The following is a 20,737-nucleotide window of genomic DNA, read 5'->3' on the forward strand; positions in this document are numbered from 1 at the left end:
TTTGGCCAGCGTAGATCATTATTGTTTTTAAATTATTTTATATTGGTTTTCAACTAATTAGTTGGTGAGATTTAATATAATTATTATTTTTATTAGAACAAAATGTTTACAGTGGTAGAGATAATAATAATACCCAATTAAAATCTTATATTTCCATAAAGAGCTTTTGTCAGTTACTTACTAAAAACATAAATTTTTCTTGTAAATTTAATATTAATATTTATTACAATAGTGCATTCAAATATTCATGTTCTTACTCTTGATTCGTAGCGTAGATGCATATTTCATCTTTCCGGAGTGGTTCAGACTGAGAGTCATTCATTATCCGAGTTGAGAGATCACGAGCGTCACTGGTTTATGAAATACCTGAGAGTAGAAATAATATAACTGCATGTCCATGTATAGAACTATAGAAAGGACGGGGGGATATGCTATTCAAAACATGGTTTTTGTCAGTTTTTTTGGATAAATGATTTTTATACATTGATAACAGAACATTAAAACTACAAGGAATCAGTATAACTATGCAAAGCTAGTATTTCATGTGATGTAAGTGTATCTATCATTCATATTTGACAATGTTTGAACTAGTAATAGGAGAAAATTTTAAACTCATAGAGCTTGATTTTAATTAACTATTGGAGAGCAAACGTATATATAGCGTATTACCGTAAAATTTTGAGTAATAATTGCAAAAGTATTACTGAAATCTTAGAACTGTTGAAAGAGGTGTCATATTGTGATTAGGGAATCCAATCCCGGGATCCCGGGATCCCGAGCTATTTTCGATACCTATGTGGCGAAGGGTGGAGGTAGGCTGTTATAATCTGACATAAATAGTGCACATTAAACTTCATTAGTCATGCGTATTTGTTTTTATTAAACTGAGACTACAATGTACAGATGGTATTAATTAGTTTTAAAAAATCAATTCAATCCTGTCTAAACCAAATCATAATAGTTTTTGTATATTTTGGGCGATCTGACAAAATTGTGCACAATGTTTCATTCATACTTATTTGTTTTCGTTGAATTAGAAATACATATTACACATATTGTTATCGAATATTTTTAGATTCATTAAGCCCTGCCTAAATCAAACTATAATAGATAATAAATATTATTCTATCTATAAAATATCCAAAATTATGTATGATTTAATGACATAATTTTAGATATTTTATAGATATACAAATATTTTTTGACTATTATCTATTATGGTTTGGTTTCGCAGGGTTTAATTGAATTTTAAAAACTAACCAACACCATTTGTAAAGTGTAGTCTTAGTTAAATGGAAATAAATATATATGACTGACAAAGTTTAGTGTGCACTATTTATGGCCGATTTTAATATTTTACCTCCACCCTTCGCCACTAATATACCTAATAGGGTAGGGGAAGAGTAATTAACCGAAAATAGTCGAAGAAAGCTTGTAGAGGTCTTTATTTTGCGGTGGATTGAAATTGGCTGATGAATCAAAATTAATATTTAAACATTATTACTGTGTCCTAGTATAGTAAAAGTACCTACCTATATTAGTACAAAATAATTCTTTTCTATTTTGTTTGTTTTATATTCAATAATATAATATTTTGATAATAAAACACTAGTACTAGTGACTAGTGAGTAGCTTTTAAACTAAAACTGCATTTATCTACTGCAAATTCCAATATTTTCCGAAGATAAACCAATATATTTTCCAAAACTAATGTGATACGTCAATATAAACCATGCCGTATATTAGGATCTCCGTTAAAGACTGTTATAGCAAGTATAACAACCTTCTTACTCGTAAAATAAAACGCAGTACACTTTTTTTATTGATATATGACTATACTCCTCGGATATTTATGTGAACACAAATTTGGTCGATGCGATATGTAGATATAGAGCACCATTGTCGAAAACCTAACTTTGTCAATTTTTATGCTAAAGACCTGAAATTTTTACAGGACATGCACAAAAAATATAATATTATAAAAAGCTAATAAAACTTAAAACGCTATTTTCAGACTTATCATGGTTTTTCTAGGGCACATCGATATATGTAAAGACAATTACTTATTCTCTTATAGTGATTCAATAATCATCTTTTTGTAAACAATTAATAGATGTTATTCATTTTAATAAATAATTTTATGTGTAGGTTTTGTTAGTAGTAATGTTTTTATTGCATTGTTATTAAATAATATTAATCATGTTTTGCATAAGATTTCTTATTATGATAAAAAATATATTTTAACATTTTCAATTTAAGTTGAGAATCTATTAGGTTTCTATATAGAATAGTTTATTAATTAAATAGTTGAATTAAATTTTCATTGTAAGTCTAAAGACTACTACCACGAGATGTATTTAACAGTATATTATTATTTTTATCTACCATAAATAAATTTACATAAACTATTACATAAAACCTAAAAAAATCATATATCTTATCATAACCGCCGTTTCTTCATGACTGGGTGATCACTGTCAGAGTATAACCATCTTCTGGAACATGAAGAACCTTCATGTCTTACGGTACTCTTATTTTTTCATGACAGAGTAAAGGTTACCTCCAGAAAGCACTTTTAGTTTTTATTTTTTTATCGATTATTACGATCTAACTCTGCTTCAAAATTGCTCTGCTGTTCCGGACATATTGATGATAGCCGTGGTACTGTATTGGTTCATTCTCTTAGTTATCTAAACAATGAAAAACATTCACACCAACATCATATTTCAAATGAATTAATAATATTTTCCTTACGTTATGTTGCCTTCATGTTTCACGACTCAACATTGCAAAAAAACTATGGAGAACACTAATGTTTTGACAAGCATCAGCACTCATTAATATTCTTTGATCTTTATTGTTACCATCATAATAATATATTAGTAACACGTGTAAACTGATGCATTATAGTTATCGTGATTTATTGCCCAAAGTAAAGCCCTTTTTTTTAAATTCGCGTCTTTTTAGCAAGAAAAGCTTCCTTACAGCGAAAGCAACTAAAAATGCGCTTTCAAATTCATATACTTGAAACATTAATAAGCATTCTATTCAACATATAACTTCAACAGGCTTATTTTTTCAGTGCAACAGAGCGTATTGTAATCTCGAGCCCCTTCCTTCCAATAATTTCAAAACAATTCCATGACCATGTAAAATTATCATATAAATACGTTTTGTTGAATGTGTTAATTAAAACCGAAATAAATGAAAATTGAGTAGGTGCCTATTTATTATCAATTACCTAACCTCGAATCGATCTCATATAAAATTTAAATCATATAAAGTATCGTGTAACCCCAGTATGACAATATAATACATAGTGATAAGACGTGCTATTATATTTTTGGTAAGCTATATTATTAATAGTGTGATATACATGCATACATAGGTAATAATGTTCCTGTGATACTGAAACTATTAATAATGCAATGAGTATGTATATAGAACGCATTCTAAGACTTTGAATTTATTAATCACAATGATTGCTAACACCGAATCTGATAGAAAATGGCGTAAGCTCAACAGCTGCACTCGTTAAAGTTTAATGCACGGCAAAAGCTTCCCGAAAAGTTTTGCTAGGATATCACCGACTATATACGCCGAACTTTAGATTATATTCGTCACAAGTAGTTAAATAAGTGATTATAGCGGTAACTATGAATTAATAATTATTACAGGTATATTGTTCATGTACTTAACATTGTTACTATCGTATTGTGAACTAGAATCTAGGATTCAAAGGTCACAGGTTCAAATTTTGCGTATGTACGTTCTATTTTGTGTAAGTACAATATTATCCATCATCAGATATCGGCGATGATTATGGGATGAATTATACCACGTCTTTAAAATTTAAACAAAGACTAATTGTGGTCATAATTCTATTTTAGAACAGTATAATAATATTTTTTAATCATATTTGATCCTAAGAAGATCATAATATAGGCCTCCACAGATTATGAATGACGTAATAACAGATTTTCTATGAGAAATTTATGTTAACTAGTTGCTCAACCTAATAGTCCTATACTCAGGGTCTAAACATTCATTCAAAAATAGCCTTTGAATTCTAGGTGTAAGCCCGAGATCCATGATATTATAAATTGACATGGTTGCTATTTGGCCAGCGTAGATCATTATTGTTTTTAAATTATTTTATATTGGTTTTCAACTAATTAGTTGGTGAGATTTAATATAATTATTATTTTTATTAGAACAAAATGTTTACAGTGGTAGAGATAATAATAATACCCAATTAAAATCTTATATTTCCATAAAGAGCTTTTGTCAGTTACTTACTAAAAACATAAATTTTTCTTGTAAATTTAATATTAATATTTATTACAATAGTGCATTCAAATATTCATGTTCTTACTCTTGATTCGTAGCGTAGATGCATATTTCATCTTTCCGGAGTGGTTCAGACTGAGAGTCATTCATTATCCGAGTTGAGAGATCACGAGCGTCACTGGTTTATGAAATACCTGAGAGTAGAAATAATATAACTGCATGTCCATGTATAGAACTATAGAAAGGACGGGGGGATATGCTATTCAAAACATGGTTTTTGTCAGTTTTTTTGGATAAATGATTTTTATACATTGATAACAGAACATTAAAACTACAAGGAATCAGTATAACTATGCAAAGCTAGTATTTCATGTGATGTAAGTGTATCTATCATTCATATTTGACAATGTTTGAACTAGTAATAGGAGAAAATTTTAAACTCATAGAGCTTGATTTTAATTAACTATTGGAGAGCAAACGTATATATAGCGTATTACCGTAAAATTTTGAGTAATAATTGCAAAAGTATTACTGAAATCTTAGAACTGTTGAAAGAGGTGTCATATTGTGATTAGGGAATCCAATCCCGGGATCCCGGGATCCCGAGCTATTTTCGATACCTATGAATCCCGGGATTGATAAACATAATCCCGGGATTTCGGGATTGATTTTTTTATCAATTTTTATGGAAAATATAACAGAAAAAATACTTTTAATACAAAATAACTACATTAGAAATAAACTGAGTTTGAATGAAGTTTGATGTGTAGGTTGCCGATTCATTTTATTTTTTCACATAGATTATTAAAAATGAGAAAGATTGGTAAAAAAACAATGCTTCGCACTTTTAACAAAGTAATTCCACCATGATATCATACGTTTTACGGCAGTTTCATATTTGGCTGACTAATTAGATTTATGAAGCGGAAAGGCCATAAGTACGCCATGATTATTTGCTTTACTATTTTAAATCTCGCTGATCTATTCATTATGTCTTTACTATCAGAAATAGCAATCTCATATTAAATTCACATTATTATTTATATTACAATATTATTTACTCCATTAAACTTGTGTATTTCCATGATTTAACGTATACAATATTAACAATAAATGTCTTAAATAGTATAAATTATACTAGATTTATTTTTGACCGATTTTATCAATGTTATTTGTAAATATAAAAATTTTATATTAACAATGGAAAAAAATCCCAATCCCGGGACCAGTCCCGGGATCCCGGGATTGTCAAATTGTAATCCCGAAATCCCGGGATCAGAATTTTGGCTCGGGATTGGATTCCCTAATTGTGATGGTCTATGAATTAGTAGAATGTATTTAAGCACTCAAAAACTTTTGAGTCTGGGTAGAAGTCTTATACACATTTTGTATTTAGAATTTTAAAAGTAATTTGATTATCTTATCGAACGATTGTATTTGGTACCTAACTATTTCATTATTTTCATAATTTATTTATTTAAAAAAAAGACACATTGGTGCAGTGCAGGCACTGGCCTTTCATCACGGAGTTCTGGATTTGATAACCGGTGATGTCTAAATATATTTACATAATCTAATATGTAAATTCTTCAAGCCTGGGAGTTTTACCACTATTATTGGGCTTCACGGCCTATTGTAAAGAAATAAAGAAATTAATAAAAAAAAATATTAATTCAAGACGTTCAGAACATGACATTTAGAATAATAATTACAAGATAAAAATAACTATTTATATACAACGTTTTTAAAGTTTCTGTTGAATTATTATGCTTAATAAGCCCAAACTTGTACTTGATATGAAGTAAATAAAAAACAAATAAGCAAACAAACAGATATAGAATACTGAAATGTCATTTTGATTTCCATAGTAACGCACGTATATAATAATAATTTTGTTGCTAGGACCATCCACTTAGCAACCAATAATAGTGGATTAGATTACGGATTTCTTCCGAAATAACTTTTCATACAAAACAGAATTAACTGAAAATGAATTCAATTCTACTTAAAGATGGCTAAAAGTATTAAAATAATGTATTAACATTGTGCTCTGATATATTCTAAAAGTTTCAAATGTCTAGCAAGTCGTGAAGTTAGTTAAAAATCGATTGCAAGATTTTTACTGGATAACAAATAAGAATACGAGCTAATGAAAACGTTGTAAAAAGTACAAATAAATCAACTAGAGAAAAAACAAGGTAGAGAAAAAAACAAAGCAAAAAAATATTTTATAGAAAAGTAATAAAAAAATACAAACTAAACAATAAAACAATAAAACGACCCGGAAAAAATGGGGAGTCATGTTTACGTGGTATGAAGTTTGTTGATTTATTTAAATTTTTCGGTATGCACCTACGTGATTTTAAAAACAATAGTCAATATATTGGTTTTGGCTACCTACATAAAATTGACGAGGAAGTATGTTTCCACGAGGTATTTTTATGTCTGAAAGCAGTCCTGCAAATTGGCAAATAAATGTCATGGTTGAAATTTGAAGTTCTCTTCAAATGAAACTGCAATGCAAAGTCACTTTTGGCTTACTTACTTAACAGACCAGAGATCTTTTTTCATACATTTAGAGAACATACACGAAAAAACCGTTGGAAATTTTAAGGAAAATAAATAATATGTTATGTGGATAAACAACTCAATCCCAGTATATTGATCGGCGTATTGATCAAACTTAGTAAATAGCTTACTGCAATTATTATTTCTGCGATATCCATTTTCCCACATAGTCACCAAAGTATATCCGATGATGCAAACTCCACATAGTAGCTGATTCAATTATAATAATTATTTCCTAAATATTCTTTTCAAGATAATATTTTGATTGTGAGTACGTCAATAAATAGCTGATCATAATTCATTGGACATGTCACTCGAATATCAATTCCGGGTCTGTTAGTATCTCATACTCTGTATCGCTCCACATAACATTACATTCTATCAAGATTCGGACCTCGGAACAGTATCATAAGTATTGTAACATAACTACTGTAGCATACTCTTGTACCGAATATTTACGCTGCAAATAAAACTCGCCTCTCCATCCATCGGAGCAACCACCAAATCTCGACTTTCTCATCCACAACACCATGAATCCCACAGTGATGATACTCACATGTCCACATACATAATATAGATCCTATTAATGGAAACAAACTGTGAGTTTTATATTAATTTTTTAAATCTCGTTTTATATTTGAAGCAATACGGTATACTAAATAACTATTAAGGTTAGTACCTACTTAACACTTTCACTTAAAAAAATGAGCGCAGTTAAATCAACCAAGCATATTATCCTCAGCGAATATTCTTCATGTAAACCCTAGCAATGCTTTAACATCACAATTTTTCACGAAATTACCTCGCCGAGCACGTCAATGTAACTCGATTGCAGGGAATTCTCGCCCGTAAAATGGTTGACGGCTGCTATAAAAGGAAGACGTCGCTACAACTACGACTGGGTAATTATTTTTTCTCGTTAACGTCGCCTCCTTTCTTTATCTTTTTTTCTTACTTTGTCACCTTCGTGTTATAATAATCATTACAGCGATCGTTAAAAGTTGCAAAACTTCTGCCAGTAAATGTGATTAGTTTTTCACAGTGAGAATTATGTTTTTTAATTTTATTTTTTAATGTTTTGAAGCGGAAGAGATAAATCATCATTTTCTCTCCTAAACGTACTACATATTAGTAGGGATGATATATCGATTTTTGTTATCAGTATCGTGTGTAAATTATCAATACTTGTATGTGTGATGGATGAAAAGTAGTATCGATTCTTACAAAAAATAATATCTATTAAATGATCCTAGTCCGTGAAAAAATATTTTTATTTTTAAGCCTACTCCGAAAAAATATTACAAGAAACAAAAATATATTGTTTCAAAAGAAAGTATCGATTCTGTTTGAAAGAAAATACCTAACGGCCCACGTCGGTCAAAATGGAGCTTTTATGATATTTTCAAAGCATAAGCCGTGATATTCCTTAAACGTTGTAGTTAATCTATTTATATAATTTTGAACCCTTATTATCCTTTATATTTATTTTAAACATTTGATAACTGGATAGAGTATTTTTATTACATAAAATAGTATTCTTTTAAACCTCTCGATCTAATGTTTTAGAATATAGTCATATGTCAGTACATCCATGTGCAGTGGTGTTGAATTTTTTAAGATCTATTAATTTTTAAACGTATTTATAAAACCATTAGTAAAATTATTTACTATTTAAATAATAGAAATATTTAGGATAAAAAATTATATTTGTAATCTCTGTGATTCGAAATTTGACAAGAATTAGGCATTTTATTATTAAAAAATGGGCACGATTACCACATTTGAAGACAGACAGACAGAAGACAGAAGATACTGATTATAAGCTATGTCTTTGACCATTCAAATGTGATAAAACATCTTACGAATAATGATTGTTTTATAATAAAAACTAGCAGTATCACCCGCCGGTGCCCGGAAGTGGAATAGTTTAATATTTGAAAATTTTAAATTTAATTAGTAGAGTCCAAAAGATTGAATTTTAAAAAAACACGGAAAATACCATAAAATCTCCATTTTGACTTACGTGTCGCAAGTGGGCCCTTGGTGATACAGAAAACAATATTTTCTGGTAAAATGCAAAGATCAACGACCTTTCTACCTCTAATCTATAATTATTATTGTCGCCATCCAGGCGCTGAACTCAATTACGAAGTCATCAGTCGACTATGATCAATAAAGAGTCAATTATAGCCAGAAAACGGGCAAATCAAGATTTGATGCATTTTGACCGTCGTGAACCCAGTAATTCAATTCGCGAGTCTCGTTCGATTAAACACCTAGTCAGCCGTGATACTGGCTTTTGTGAATTAGTCGTAAACGCATACAGGGTGACTCATAAGTGACAGTTCATCCGCGTTACATAAAAACCGCCACGCGTCACCACAGGAATAATTCAGTCACGAGCTACAATCATAAATTTATTACCCACTAAGTGTCACCATCCATATAAAGAAAGTTCCGGTTGATTCATGTTAAAGTGAGAGTGCTATATATTATATAAGTATCAATAACAAGTGTGTGTGTGCAGGACCTGGGAGTCAAAAGGGCACCCCAAGAACCAGCAGTCCGGACCAGCTTAACATCAAAGGCTAGTGCCTAGACGCACCCCTGCTTCCGCTGTCCCTCAGCAACAACCAAATCCTCAACCCCCATTCATACAATATACCTACAGAAAAGTGCAGCCAAAAGCTATTTGTCAAGAAAAACGCTTGATTTTTTTTATAATTTCAACTTCAAAAAAATCTGAGAACAAAATAAATATTATAAAAATAAGTCATAATCAAAAATTAACCTACGAAATATGGTTATCATTTAAATTTTATATTGTATGTCACATTCGTAAAATAATATAAGGTAGGTACATGAGGTCCAAAGACATTAGATTTAACGCCATACGCCAGATGCGTATCATGCCTAGTTGTTGTATATTAAAAAATGCTAAATCTGGTAAGATAATGGGTAAATTGGCAACGTTGATCGGAAACTTAATCTTAAGGGGGGACATGCTCGTCGAAGGTCAAAATTGAGTTTTTATTGTATTTTCAAACCATGATCCTGGACACTCCTTAAACGTTGTAGATAATCTATTTATATAATTTTAAAGCCTTATTATCCTTTATACTTATTTTAAACATTTGATGACTGCATGAAGTATTTTTGTTACATAAAATAGTATTCTTTCAAACCTCTCGCTCTAATGTTTTAGAATATAGTCATATTTCGGTACATAACTGTGCAGTGGTGTTAAGATTTTTTACATTTATTAATTTTTAAACGCATTTATAAAACCATTAGCATAATTTATTACGAGATAATTTTTGTAAAATATTCACGATAAAAAATTATATTGATAATCTCTGTGATCCCAAATTTGACAAGAATTAGGCATTTTATTATTCAAAAAATCGGCAAGATTAACACATTTGAAGATGATTCTAAAGATACTTATTATAAGCTATGTCTTTGACGATTCAAGTGTGATAAACAACTTATGAATAATGATTGCTTTATAATAATTATTGACCTAAGAATAAGGTAGTGTTTTTTTGAAATACGCCATTTCTTTTGTCATTCCCCAGTGGTTAAGCTACAACATACGGCCGTAGCCATAAATTGACAAACTATAATTAAAGTAGGGAAAAAAATGATATTAACGCGCGTGTTTGAACATGTACCGTTTAAAAAAAAAAATTCAAAAAATTCAGTTAAGTACATGTTCAAACACACGCGTTAACATAATTTTACTCCCTACTTTAATTAGAGTTTGTCAATTTATGGCTACGGCCGTATGTTGTAGCTTAACTACTAGGGAATGACAAAAGAAATGGCGTATTTCAAAAAAACACTACCTTATTCTTAGGTCAATAATTATTATAAAGCAATCATTATTCATAAGATGTTTATCACACTTGAATGGTCAAAGATATAACTTATAATACGTATCTTTAGAATCATCTTCAAATGTTTAATATTGCCGATTTTTTGAATAGTAAAATGTCTAATTCTTGTCAAATTTGGGATCACAGAGATTATCAATATAATTTTTTATCGTGAATATTTTACAAAAATTATCTCGTAATAAATTATGCTAATGGTTTTATAAATGCGTTTAAAAATTAATAAATGTAAAAAATTTTAACACCACTGCACAGTTATGTACCGAAATATGACTATATTCTAAAACATTAGAGCGAGAGGTTTAAAAGAATACTATTTTATGTAACAAAAATACTTCATGCAGTCATCAAATGTTTAAAATAAGTATAAAGGATAATAAGGCTTTAAAATTATATAAATAGATTATCTACAACGTTTAAGGAGTGTCCAGGATCATGGTTTGAAAATACAATAAAAACTCAATTTTGACCTTCGACGAGCATGTCCCCCCTTAAGAAATATTAGGTTGGTCATGATATTATAAAAAGTTCTTTATTGTCATTATTGGGCTTCCATCTTCGTAGTAAAGTTTTTGTGATTACTTATTTTAATTGTATTAGTAGTATATTAAATTATGATTAAACTAAAAATTAAGTCTAAATTTGATACAGACTCTCATTGGTTTGATTTTGTCAGAGTCTTAATATTCTTGATCATATAGCCCACAGAAAAGATGACAACCTACAGAAACTAGTGATATCGAGTCAGGTTGAAGGTTTAAAAGGAAGAAGAAGCGATCTAAATTGATGGATCTAATAATACCATATATTTCACACTGATAAAGCTCCTGCTGAGAGAGATGCAGCCAAGAGTTTCAGATGGAAGATCATCTGGGTATAATATTGGTGAAGTAAAATTTATTAATTCAGACCAAAAAAGATGTTAACAACAATGTGTTTTGATTATTATTAATTAATTTAATTCTGTATTATTATTCTAGATAAACAACAAAACTATATTGTGATCAAATTAAATGACTCAAAGGAAGTTTAAACCCTATAAAGTTCTTGATTGAAAATGCGGTATGAATCCCAGTTAATTTTGACAACAGCTGCACAGTTTCACAAAGCAAACAACGTAGAGAAAGCTGCACTATTCACTGTCAGCGATGCAATATTCATAGTATCTTGACTTACATTACGTATATAAACTATAATATACAAACATTCTTCTAAACTAAACTAACACGTTGCGTACCTACTTAAAACAAAATCATATTATATTAACACTATTTTTATCTACACAAAATACATACCATAATAGATTTATTATCTATTGTCCTCTACTCACCATGATCATCAGTTTAAACCTATCCACTACTGTTTGAAGGTCACCCCATGCTTATTCCACTTTTTGGTCCAATGCATCGCGATTCCACGTACTTCCACATATTTTAACTAATCCATTAATCCAGTAGCTTTTAGCTCTATCTGTCAGACATTTTTGACCTCTCGGTTACTGTTAGATGATTATAATTGTCCAGCAGTCAAGCTATATCACCAACCCATTTGTATTTAAGATTCTTTAAAAAAAAACATATTGTGAACATTACAAATTACAAATTCAAGACATGCACAATATGTTATTGAAAAATGAAGAATCATAGTATTAAAAAACAAAAAAATATACTAATTATGAATATTATGTATTTTTAGTTTTATTTTTATAATCATTGACAGTATATAATAATTGTAACAACTATGTATAAATGTTCAACACAAAAATGGAACCTCCAAACCAACCCGAGTCGCACCAGGCTCGGTCTTAATCGAGCGATCATAAGGCCTTACATTTGTATGTGCAGCATCAACAGTTGTTTATGCCTGTGAATGTCTCAGGAGCAGATACCCAAGACTGATGTCACCACGCTCTCAAGTGAGCTTTGGCTGAGTTTACTGAAAGACGTAATTTATTAAAAAGTGCAATGGGAGAGAAAGGCACGGATAATTAACAAAATGAAATGAATTTAATGATAATATAAGATACAAAAAACAAATTTAAAACAATACGAACAAACAAAACTAAATAAGTATAATAAATGTACAGTTAAAAAAGTCCCGGCTGAGACTTCATATTCTGAAAATTTGGTAGCCCCCTTTCAACAAGCCGATATTATAAAGCCTAGAACTATGCTCGGACGTTGGTTATGCAGAACTATGTTACATTTAATTTTGACGAGCATTTAGCCTAGTGGAGAGTGTTGATGAAATTCGTGCTAATAATAGATCAGAAGCAAATTAATGTCTCCTGATAATGACTCCTTGTCATATTGTAATGTTAAAGTATGTTTTTTTATTTATAAAATAGAAACACTTTCGATTTTAGTATTTATTCAGAGCTCACAGAGATTAACCAACAATAACAGAGAATACTTCAAACGGTACACGAAAAAAGAATAACAAGATAAGATGACTCGTTCGACCAAATGACCAGATGAACTTCCCAAAGGATTAGTTCAGTTCAGGTAGTATCACATTTGACAACTAGAAACCACATTTATCATTAAAAATTAATCTCGATAGTGTAAGGTGCTTAATTCTAAAATAGAGGACCTGTACGATCAAAAGGGTCAGAACTAATCAGACTATAAACTGACTGGCTGTAAGACTGTGAGAGATAAAAATTACGGAGTTAACATACAGTTAAATCCTGATCCGTCTACACAGCGCTTGCGCCGTCTAGTCAATGAGCCGCGCCATCTGTGGGTCTCTTTTCGAAGTCAGTCCGCTACATATTATTATACGCTACGTATTATTAGTATTATTTGAGAGAACTAATTATTTTCTCAATTAATCAAAATGTGTGATATTATACAGTTTCCAATAGTTAAAATACTTTGCGATACTTTGACTACCTTGGTGTTAAGAGTGCACAATGTACGATCACAATAGTTTATTCCACCGGTTAAAGGTATAAGTAAGCTTACCTACTATCTGGCAAAACATGCCAACATTCTTGGTAACTACCTACCTGCACCTGTCGACAAAGTGTTAGTTTAGGATAAAGGGAAACAATCGTAGTAGTAGTTAATACTTATCTTATATCCTAACGTGGTCTATAAAAAGCTTAATTCACCAAAAACAGCGTTAGTTATACCAACATATTATTTAAAACATTTTTCGTTAATGATGAAGTTCCTGTTTGGTGTTTTTATAAGTACACAACACTACCAAAATAACACGTCCATTAAGTTTCCATTAAAAACTTTTATATGTTTTGGGAGAGCTTTTGTTAAATGCTCTTATTTTTTAAGACTACAATAGGCCACTAGTTTACAGTAGTATAATAATCAAAAAAATATCCAGACTATTAGGAATCGAATTTTGAATCTTTGGTACGACAAGTCCCTTACTCACAGTTCTGCGAGTATTACCAAAAAGCTTTCGTTTTTAATTATTAAGTGATTCACAATTCTTTTTTCAAACAACTGTTTCATAGGTACTCACTGCGATACAGACAAAAATAATAATCACTTTGAGCATTACAAAATAATATTTGTGTTATTGACATTCATAGACAATATGACGTGTTTACGAACAAATAACAATTGATAATATTAATTGGAGTACCTCCTTCCATTTTATTTTGAATAACTTGAGTTTACAATAATAATTAAATTAGCTACACCAGTGAATACAATTGTTATATTTGTGATAAATATATTCTATTTTTCTTACTTTGTCATAACGAATATTTTCAATTAGTCGATTTATATACATTTGTATATATTTAGATATTGTTTGCATAAACAAACTTGCACGGAGTGCATTTAGGCGCCTGAATGGTATCTTGAAAAGTGACTTCCCATATTGTTTCTTACGCGTAAAGTGTTCAACCAATTCTTGTTACTAATCCTCACGCATAAGTGTTAAATATGGACTCTTAATGTAAGATAAATCCAAAAATTATTAGTAACGGAACGTGTTATGGAAAGGTGCATATTGGACATAATGAGGAAAGTTCACAAAAAACGCCAATAGGTAAGGAAGCAGGAAGTTAAAATTGTAAATTATCCAAAAAAATCTCAAATTGCAAGCTTCGTATTTTTCCGGTAGGTTCTCTGTTGGCATAAGGATCCCCCTTAAGTAAATAGTTTAATCATAGATTTAGTTGGAAAATAAATGAAACAATGTCAAATTAAAGGTGAAATTCCATCTTCTCTGCAGGATTTATAGTACAAGTGTATTATTTTAATCTTTTCTGTGAGGAATGGGTTTAACCAAATAAAATCGAATTTGACCCAGCTGCAGGATTTGAACCTACATACACAGATTAAAGGATGTTTTTTTATTCCACTGCTCTGCTGAGGAAGCAAAATTGTTAATCCTAACAAGCACCATTCACGCAATTCATCTTTTTGGGCCCGAAAGGCTTACTGGGTTTGTTGAAAAACCTTTTCATTCGATTCAAAAATCGAAATTTCGATTTTAATTTTAATTTACATCATGACATGTTATAAACATAGTAAGTTAGTTACATACCAATATGAATCACTAAATAATTAATGTACGAAGACAATATGAAAATTTTGTTTTTTATTTTGACTACAAAACATTTTTTCCAAAAACATCAGTTTACCTTTTTTGGATTCAATAATTTTTGATTTTTTATAACTTAGAGAAAGAAATTTTATGTGCAGTAAATACATTTAATTGCTGCCCTAGCTCAACTTACACGTGAAAGTGCATCGCAAGCAAAATCGGCTGAAGTAAATAGTTCAGAACGTGTCACAACTTGGCACATACTTGAGCCAATTATGCGGCGATAGAATCTGCACATACGGCACAAGTGACTGTCTCGTGCAAGTTTGTTACAAAGAATGCGGTTTGCGCCAGTACTTGTCAAGCGATTCTCTTTAGGCTATGAAATTCTTAACAAGTTTTTGATTTTGCCTATCATAGTTCCGCAGCGACTACTAAATTAATATTATAAACAATTTTAACTAAATAAATCTTTACAAATCTTTTATTAGGATCCTAATTAACCTACGGTTTGGAGAACTGGGCTCAGGTACAGGGGTAAAATAGATGACAGGAAACTAGGTAAATGAATAGAAAGGCTAGAATGAATGGAAGATATTTAAAAAGGTGGATTTAGAATGGGTAATAATTACTGCAGCTTACTCCATACTATTTTTACTTGCTTTATCATTGGTGAACGACGTTTTCAAAACAATATGCTTTTTAAAAGATCCATTGATTATCAATTAATTCATTTTATTATCACATTTCTAGAAAGGTTTCTTTTTATTTTTTTATTATACGAGTATTATATAATATATTATGTTCGTATAATTAAGAAAATGAATACAAAACGAAACTTTAAAAAACATCTTTTTACGATGGCTCGGACTGACAATAGAACGAACATATTCATCAATATTCGATGCATGATAAGTGAATATCATCTTTATAAGATCTTGACTTTTTTACTTGTATGGATATAATCCGTGGCTTAATTCAACTATATTTTTCTTATGTCTGCTTTATTAGAAGATATGTATATTTGGCGACGTATTTTTCCAACTTCCAACACCTACGTCATGATGAGTATAAGTGGACGTTGTTTTATAAACTCATAAAATATAGTCTACTTAGCTCATTCGGTGTACTTCAATGTATCTACTTTATAATATTTGCATTAACTCGTTACGCTGTTTTTCTAATCTAATATATAAAAATTAATATTTGTTTGTTTGTTTGTTTCTTTGTTCGTATTGTATGCGCTGCCATAACGTTCATCCGATTGCGATAAAACTTTGTTAACTTATTGCTTGCACTTCCGCAAAGAGTATAGGCTATATCTTATATATAAAAATGAATGTCAGTCTGTCTGCCTGTCTTTCTATCTGTCCCGTATGCATTCCTATACCATTCATCCGATTGCGATGCAATTTTGGTAAGTGGTTGTATGCACAAACGGAAAGGTTTCTGAATTAGAAAACTCATCATCTTCTTCTTCTTCATCATTATATTTTCTTTTATTCGTATGGTTCCTATACCATACATCTGATTGCAATGAAACTTTCGTCAGTTATTGTACGCACACCCGCAAAGGTTTCTAAATTATAAAAACCATCTTCTTCTACTTCTTCTTCATTTTATCTTCTTGTATTCGTATGTTTCGTATACCATTCATCCGATTGCGATGAAACCTTCGTCAGTTGTGGTAACACCCGCAAAGGTTTCTGAATAAGTACAACTATCTTCTTTTTCTTCTTCTTCTTCTTCATCATTCTATTTTCTTTTATTTGTATGATCCCTATACCATTCATCCGATTGCAATGAAACTTTCGTTAGTGGTTGTGCCAACACCTGCGAAGGTTTCTGAATTAGTACAACCATCTTCTTCTTCATTATTTATTCGTATGGTTCATATACCATTCATCCGATTGCAATGAAACCTTCGTCAGTTGTTGTGGTAACACCTGCAAATGTTTCTGAATAAGTACAACCATTTTCTTTTTCTTCTTCTTCTTCTTCCTCATCATTCTATCTTCTTTTATTTGTATGGTCCCTATACCATTCATCCGATTGCGATGAAACTTTCGTTAGTGGTTGTGCCAACACCTGCAAAGGTTTCTGAATTAGTACAACCATCTTCTTCTTAATTATTTATTCGTATGGTTCATATACCATTCATCCGATTGCGATGAAACCTTCGTCAGTGGTTGTGCCAACACCTGCAAAGGTTTCTAAATTAGTACAACCATCTTCTTCTTCTTCTTCATTATATCTTCTTCCTACACTATTCATCCGATTGCGATAAAACCTTCGTCAGTTGTTGTGGTAACACCCGCAAGGTTTCTGAATTAGTACAACCATCTTATTTTTTTATTTTATATTCTTCTATTCGTATGCGTTTCTATTCCATTCATCCGATTGCAATAAAACTTTCGTCAATAATTGTGCCAAGCCCCGCAAAGGTTTCTGAATTAGAATAACCATCTTCTTCTTCTTCTATTTTATCTTCTTCTATTCACAATGAAACTTTGGTGAGTTGTCGTGCGCATGCATGAAGGTTTCTTAATTAGTAATATATAAAATACAACGTTTGTTGTTTGTTTGTTCCATGCAATTTTGATTTTTTTTTACTACATATTAATAACATAAATAGCGTTTGCATATTTTGGATTCGATTTTAATTTAGTGGTCTTTTGTTTGACCTTTACTCCTATTAGAATTATTTTCATATTGCCATATTGTATAACACAGATATTTTAATAATAAAAAAATAATTACCTCTTATTATTTTTTAAATATCTAAGATAAATATAACCTCGAAGCGACCCTGTGCGAAGCCGTGTACTTCAGCTAGTACTTTATTATATATTTTCTTGTTTTAAAATGACATTTTGTGAACGTTTTAAATTAATATTTAGTAAAGTTCACTATTTGTAAAATAAATCAATTTGAATTATAGAATTTATCGTCGTGTTACCAAATTAATATAACTGGATATTAAAAAAGGGGCTAGTGTACTAAGATGACAGGTAGCGAGGAAAGTAAAACTCTGTAAACTATCCGTAAAAGTAGAGAAACCCTATTGTAGATCATGGTGGAAAACTACCAAAGAGGCTTCTTTTCAATACACCGGTAAGAAAAAGAGACGTTTGGAGACTTGTCCCGTGGTTGGACAGTGTATGCAGAAACGCAGAATCCCCACTGTTATGGTAATGGAAGGAGCTTGTGGCAGCCAGACGAAAGATAATACGTTTCATGGAGTGGACACGTGTCTTTGATACTTATAATACAGAGATCATATCTTTTTTTTTAGTATATAATATAGTTAATGTAAAAAGATTAAAATGGTACAAGTTGATAGTAAATAAATATAATATTATCGTGTGCGATTCTTAATATTATTTGATTTTAAGACTAATGTTTTTCGCATGCTTTTCAACTAGAAGCTGTTCATATTGTTATAATCAACAAATCTACATATTATGGAAATAAAGTAGGTATAGACAACTACTTTGATGTTCACATTGTAGTAACATGTAATGCATGCAATCTGGAGTGGCCGTCCACCGACGTGGTCAATCAAAAACCTACCTATATACTAATACCAGCTCCTTTGTACATCGATATTCACGACACTAGTATTGAAAGCCGGCTAGCGTAGTAGAGCTGGTGTATAGTCCAGGGATCGCCAACGCACACCCTCGAGCGCCAGTGCACTCTCGGAGAATATTTGATGCGCCCTCCTGATACCATCAAATTATAATACTTTCACTTCACTAGCAATTTGATATTGCTAGTATTTCGGTTGCTAAAAAAACTAATGTTGAAAAACATTTCAAAACCGTTCACATGACTTTTAATTATTCTACCTATCCATTGAACTCTGAAATAATAATAAATATTATTGAGTTAAAAGCATATCGACCGTGTTTATGAAAAAGTGCGTAACCCTCACAGAACAAATTTTACAGAAGAGGCAAAAAACGTTTATTGAATGATTTTGGTTTAATAATTAGAAAAAATAGGCACAGACATTAAATGCATAATGATTGATGATTTGGTGTAATATATTTTGATCTAATAATAATTAAAGAAGTTATTGCAGAAAAATCATTAAAATTGAGGGTAAATGCTTTCTTTCCTTAACTTAAAACTTAATTAAAGCTCAATTAAAACCTGAATTTAGGTAATAATTCGGAATTTGCGGCTTACTTCTTTTTTATAAAACATGTATTTAGTTGTATACATTGTTAATTTCTAATAAAATCACTTTTAGAAAAATCGATGGTTACGTCTTTTTTCATAAACACAGCCGATATGTTACAAAGCAGTAAAGATTTTTCACAAACCATCGCACCAATCTAAAAATGCAACAATCGCGTCTTTCAAAATGTCGCGTTTGTTAGCTAAGATGAAAAAAATCGTTTGAAAATTTAGAAATAGTGAAAGAAGCTATGGCTGAAGCTTCTGATTCTCTTTTTGAAGTATTTTTTTCTTTTAAAGCTTGAAATATTAGTTATATATTTGTTATGCTGATTATGTCGATATATATCGATGCATCTTCTCTTATATAAATATTAATTGATTGATTAATACGGTGTTTAATTTATAGAACTCCATAATATTATTAATAATCCACATTTCTGTGCTTTTCGGGGTTATTATCAAGATTTGAAGTTGTATTGGGATTATTAACAGTTATCAGCTTTAAAGAAAAGTATATGTATATATTATGCGCCCCTAGCTATGTTCTAAATTTGTATTGCGCCCATTATTGCAACAAGGTTTCCGACCCCTGGTATAGAGTACTGATTAGAAATAAACAAAATGATACTGTATATGTGTCGCTACATTTCAAAATCAGCCAAGTCCACCTTTATGTATTTTTGACTTTTTTGTGAATTGCTGAAGAACTACTGCTTTCAAACATTTCTGCATTATCAAAATGTGGAATTTATTAATATTAAATATTCTATACTCGAAATAATATAAACTTTCACCCTTGTGACTGTGTATTTGAGAAAACAAAAAGCTATTTTTCTCCTATTCATCTATTATGGACTTGGCTGATTTTGAAATTTAGCGACACATATTTAATTGTTTATATCGAAAATTATGTATTTATGTGGTTAGAGTACTTTTGTAAAATGTAACCTTCAGTCTTGCGTAAATGCGTCAAGATGGGTTATTCCCTGTCAAAATTACAAATATGTTTTGTATAATATATGACAAAACCAATGAGTCATTTTTTAAATTGCTCTTTTCCAAAATTTCTATATGTCAGTCGATATTTTTAGGACATTAAAATTAATCGGGCACATTTAAAATACAAACAGAAAATATTAATTAATGAAGGTTTTATTTAAAAATATTTTAAGTAGTGATTTACTTGAGCTTTATTAGATTTGAGGATTGCAATGTCGGTATTATGAAAACCGGGATCCCGGTATTGATCAAAGCCGGAAAACTGGTCATTTTTT

This window comes from Rhyacophila brunnea, unplaced genomic scaffold (assembly GCF_057557595.1).
Source record: "Rhyacophila brunnea isolate RB1 unplaced genomic scaffold, BYU_Rbru_1.0 scaffold_10, whole genome shotgun sequence".
Taxonomy (NCBI): domain Eukaryota; kingdom Metazoa; phylum Arthropoda; class Insecta; order Trichoptera; family Rhyacophilidae; genus Rhyacophila; species Rhyacophila brunnea.